At 36.6% G+C, this 5,158-nt stretch overlaps 1 long non-coding RNA gene across 1 annotated transcript; it reads right to left on the bottom strand.

The window, feature by feature from the left end:
* Positions 1–1,291: 1,291 nt before the first annotated feature.
* Positions 1,292–2,711, bottom strand: LOC126991621 (uncharacterized). Its single transcript, XR_007745705.1, has 3 exons — positions 2,550–2,711; positions 2,251–2,385; positions 1,292–1,512 (listed from the first exon to the last, which is right to left on the bottom strand). It is a non-coding gene; the product is annotated as an uncharacterized LOC126991621 (long non-coding RNA).
* Positions 2,712–5,158: the final 2,447 nt, after the last annotated feature.

Raw genomic sequence — 5,158 nt, 5'->3', positions numbered from 1 at the left:
TATATATGGCTACAGATTAGGTATCACAAGAGGACTTCAGTTGAAAAGTTTATTATAATTTCTACAGACGTTTATAAGTATAATTATAAGGCATAAAAATATAGAAAATAGATTAAAGTTGTACACAGCTACACGCAGTATACAGATGACATGAAGACACCAAAAAAAAAAAAATATATATATATATATATATATATATATATATATATATATATATATATATATATATATATATATATATATATATATTGGTGACTATATATATATATATATATATATATATATATATATATATATATATATATATATATATATATATATATATATATATATATATATTATAGGAATATTGGTGTACATACTTTTATGGCTATTTGAAAATTAGTATAAGGCACATCAATAACATCATAGATATCAGGCATATAACACACACATGCAGTGATATATATATATATATATATATATATATATATATATATATATACAGATATATATATATATATATATATATATATATATATATATATATATATATATATAATTTCTTACATATCATTTTCATGGAGTGAGCTTGTAAAGAAAGAAGTGTACAGCGAGGCCCGGCCCTGGGAGACGGGGAGGTATGTAGTTAGAAAGTCCAGAAGAGCAGTTAGCATGAAAATAGCGATAGAAAATTGAGAGAGAGGCAACATCGCGGCGAGATTTGAGAGGTAGAAGACAGGTAATAAGAGGAGGGGATCTAATGAGACGGAAAGCCTTTGAATCCACTCTGTCCAAAAGAGCTGTGTGTGTTGAACCTCCCTACACATGGCCTGCATACGCCATACAAGGGCGGACAAGGCACCTGTATATTGAAAGCAGTTGATTGGGGGAGAAAAACGGCTGAAGACGATACAGAACGCCTAACCTCGAGGAAGCTGTCTTAGCAAGAGATGAGATATTAAAATTCCAGTTGAGTTTTGGGGTAAAGGATAGACCAAGGCTGTTTAGTATGGGTGAGGGAGACAGCTGTGTGTTACTGAAGAATAGGGGAAAGTTGTGTGGAAGATTTTGTCGAGTAGGTAGATGAAGAAATTGAGTTTTTGAGGCATTGAAGAAAACTAAGTTCCTCATTCCCCAGTCGGAAATGATAGAAAGGTCTGAGGTTAAGCGTTCTGCAGCATCGTTCCTTGATAACTGCAGTTCCTGTTGATTTGGGTGTCTGTGGAATAGTGCAAATTAGTTATGCAAGATGCATGATTGTTACTTTTTTGGCGGTCAAACAGCCCATACATGACGACACGTTCACTGATGCAAGTGACAAAAAAAAATTAGTACGGCCACTCATTTATTTACGTTTAACCATTAAATTTAGAGTTATATGTGTTCTAATTAAATAATAAGAACATGGATTACACAGGCGAAATGCACATCAAATTAATAAAAACATGCATTCTTACTGGGTCTCCAATGTGTGGATATTCACTAAACAGGGCATCTAGTAGGTTGGTGTATCCCTGTTTTGAAGGTGTCCTGGATGGAGATAAGGGGGTACTTATAGTGTGAATGTACTATATATATATATCTCTTGTAAAAGAATGCAGGTTATAAACTATAATATTCAACTGAGCAACATCTAAAGGCCGATCTACACAATCAGTGGGCACCTGTGGTGCTGGAGCACGCAACTCATCAGTTTCGAGGGATGGTGGTGAAGCATGGCAGAAACTCTCCGAGCGGTCAGGGATGGTGCTTCAGTTGTTCGCGTCTACACTATCATTTTCCAGGTACTCGCCGTTACCATACTCCAAAACCACAGGTGCCCACTGATAGTGTAGACCGGCCTTTAGTCTCTCTCTCTCTCTCTCTCTCTCTCTCTCTCTCTCTCTCTCTCTCTCTCTCTCTCTCTCTCTCTCTCTCTCTCTCTCTCTCTCTCTATATATATATATATATATATGTGTGTGTGTGTGTGTGTGTGTGTGTGTGTGTGTGTGTGTGTATCTATCTATATTTATCTCTATCAATCTCTCTCTCTCTCTCTCTCTCTCTCTCTCTCTCTCTCTCTCTCTCTCTCTCTCTCTCTCTCTCTCTCTCTCTCTCTCTCTCTATATATATATATATATATATATACACACACACACACACACACACACACACACACACACACACACACACACACACACCCTACATGTATGCTCTCATTAGTGATTGATGTGTGTGTTTTAGAGACAATTAAAATTGTGAAAAATGCACCGAAAAGTGTGTACTTACAGGATATTCCTCTTTTGTAGGTCACATGTAAGGACCTCAATGATTCTTCTTCTGTTTGAAGTTCCAGGCAGGTAATCTTGTGGACTTTTTCTTGTTTGTAAGAGGGTCTTTACGCATGGCGGAAAAAGAGGCAGTCTGAAATGTCATAAATAACCAAAGGTAAGATTTAGAGAAGACTCCTCTGTTAATTAATATGGCTTGGCGGACTAAAAAAAGTCTTCAAGAATCTAGCATTGATGGTGACATGAACACTTGGCAGATACAGAAATTACACCCTGACATGAACATCAGCAGCTCACTTGTAATTCTGCAAATCATTCCAAAGGTCACCAGAGGTCTCGTCATTGATAACTGTGGAAGGTGGCTGAGACACTTCCTCCTCATCAGACAGTAAAGTGTCTGTTAGAGATGGTAACGATGGCTCTCCACATATACTGCTCACTGGAGTACTTGCTCTTGCTTCCACTGCGTCATGAGTTGGCTGTGACGTTCTTCCACCTTTAGGTTGGGTATCCAGCACTGAAAGACTATAGTTGGGTCCTTCAAAGTAGCCTGCTCCCGAAAGAAGAGAAGTTGTTTTCCCACTGGAGGAATCAGCTTCCCTATCATCTTCTCGTTGATGTCTATAATGTCTTGCCCTTCCATTTCATTGTCTAGTTAGATATAAATCAAATAAGAGAAGGAGTCACATTCTGAGTTAATAAGACTGAACCAAACATATATATATGTAACTTTTTAATTAAATAAAGCAATTAAGAAGCTAAAAAAAGGACTCGTAAGAAACTTTGCGCTTCATAATCTTAATTTGCAGCTTTAAGGTACTTGGTGACATAAAATGTTGAATAAGCATAAGTCACCTTGTCTTTTCTGTAAGTTCTGTGCATGTGACTGTCAAGTAAAGACTCGGGGAGTACAATAATCCAACCTGCGTGAAGTTCAACTTCATATGCATGAGCAATTTCATTATATTTCTTGGGCAACAGTAATTTGAGACAAAAATACCATTCCTTTTCCACTAGCACTATGTGTTTGACTTGTGCAAAACAAGGAGTTTCATCATTGCAGTCCAGTATATAGCAAGCACTTGAATTTGTGTTGTAACTTACGCCATCAACTTTCAAGCATTTTACAGTGTTGGACAGTGGTTTACCAATCTTATCTTGAAGAGCTAATTTTAAAGACTGTGGCAAGCTGTTTACATCAACGCTAATGACTGCAGATTGCGGTTCCTTCCCCTCATGCAAAAAAATTGATGATGCAAGTGCGTGAGCTACTCTCATCTGATGCCGTTCAGTCAGTGTATGAGTGACATTCTTGAAATTCCTAGTATTTGCAATAAGCTTTTTGAAATATTGGTGCTTAGCCTCAAACCTCATACACCACAAATTTCTCAGTGGTCCAAACTTCTCTATCTGTGAGGGGAAGTGCATCATAAAATGATGTTTAGGTATTAAACTGCTGTGACCAAATGTGCTCTTGAATTTCAGGATATATGATTCAATAAGGCCTGCTAAATGAGGCAGATGATCTTTTCAACAACTGGACTTAATATAAAATCCATACATTTCCTCAGTGCTATGTAAACATCCCATGCTGCAGAATTACCCACAGAGGAAAGATCAACAAGCTGGGGCAAAACTAGAAACAACTCTAATTTATGTGAAGCCTTACCCACAATCTTGCCATTTCCACTAAAAAAATTGTCATTAAAGAAATTAGGCTTATCACTCACAGGAACCCGTGTTTGAAGGAGGGATTCATTCAAACCCTTCACTGTAACAAGATTTTCCTTATAAAGTTCTTTGAGAACAAGTTGAACAGTTAGGGGAATTATTCCTTCAAGACAGTCATGCATTATATCTGAGGGAAATGATTCAGGAACAGTAAAATAGTTCAGTTGAGACAAAGCACACCTATGCTTAATGCCATATATAGCTGCATCTGCTGCATTTTTATCAATGAACTTTATTTGATGAGCATAGGCAACACTATTCCTTTCTCTTAATTTAGATATGCATAATGTGTTCCTGAACTCAGAATATCTTATAGAACAAAACCTACAGAATGAGCCTGAATTAAAATTTGTCTGAAATCCAGCCACAGCATGGGACGACAAATTGTCTCCCAACACGAACTCTAGCACGGCTGTAAATTTAAGTTTCTTGAAGCCTGCATCATACTCAGTGCCATTTTGTAGAGTTTGTAAGTCTGTTATTAAAGGTTGAAAAAGTTTTTGGTACGTAGGATCATATAATTTCAAGAATTTATGCCTAACCAGTAGGCATAAAAATATGGTGTCCTCTTTATTTCTAAAAATTTTGGGCAGATTTCCAATTGCAAAATACACTGCTGTCAATTTATACTCCCCTCGCTTTGAACCAATTGGATTGCAAATCTCAAATTCATCAATATACATGTGAAGTTTGATGGGGTTTGATAAGCAGTCAACAGCATTACTGCACTCACCATCACAAGTGTCATATAACACATTAGGGTGATGATAGCTATGTTCATTTTGTTGTATTTGCTTTTGTACATCTATTCTTGAGAGCACTGCTTTCAGCATCTCTATTACTGGTACATAATGATATATGGACGCTCTGTCATGAACAGATAAATAAAAAGCTTGTGGACTTACATAAGGAAAGTTTGCTGCAATATAGCTTCTCAGTTTGAACTTACTGTTGACTGCATTTATTTCCTCATCAAACAATGGTCCCTGAGTCTTCAAAGCTTTGTAAGTTTGGGAATTTTTGGGGTAACTTCCATTTTCTTCTAAGAAACACTGATCTATTATTTTCTTGTATAAATTATCTGAAAAGTTCAGAAAAAATTCTAGCTCCGAAATGAGCGACCTTTGAACATTGTCGGGTAGCATGTGTCTTTCTTTTAAACGGAGTAAATACTT

Source organism: Eriocheir sinensis, unplaced genomic scaffold (assembly GCF_024679095.1).
Source record: "Eriocheir sinensis breed Jianghai 21 unplaced genomic scaffold, ASM2467909v1 Scaffold31, whole genome shotgun sequence".
In the NCBI taxonomy this organism is placed as follows: Eukaryota; Metazoa; Arthropoda; class Malacostraca; order Decapoda; family Varunidae; genus Eriocheir; species Eriocheir sinensis.
This window is presented reverse-complemented; position numbering and strand designations above follow the sequence as displayed.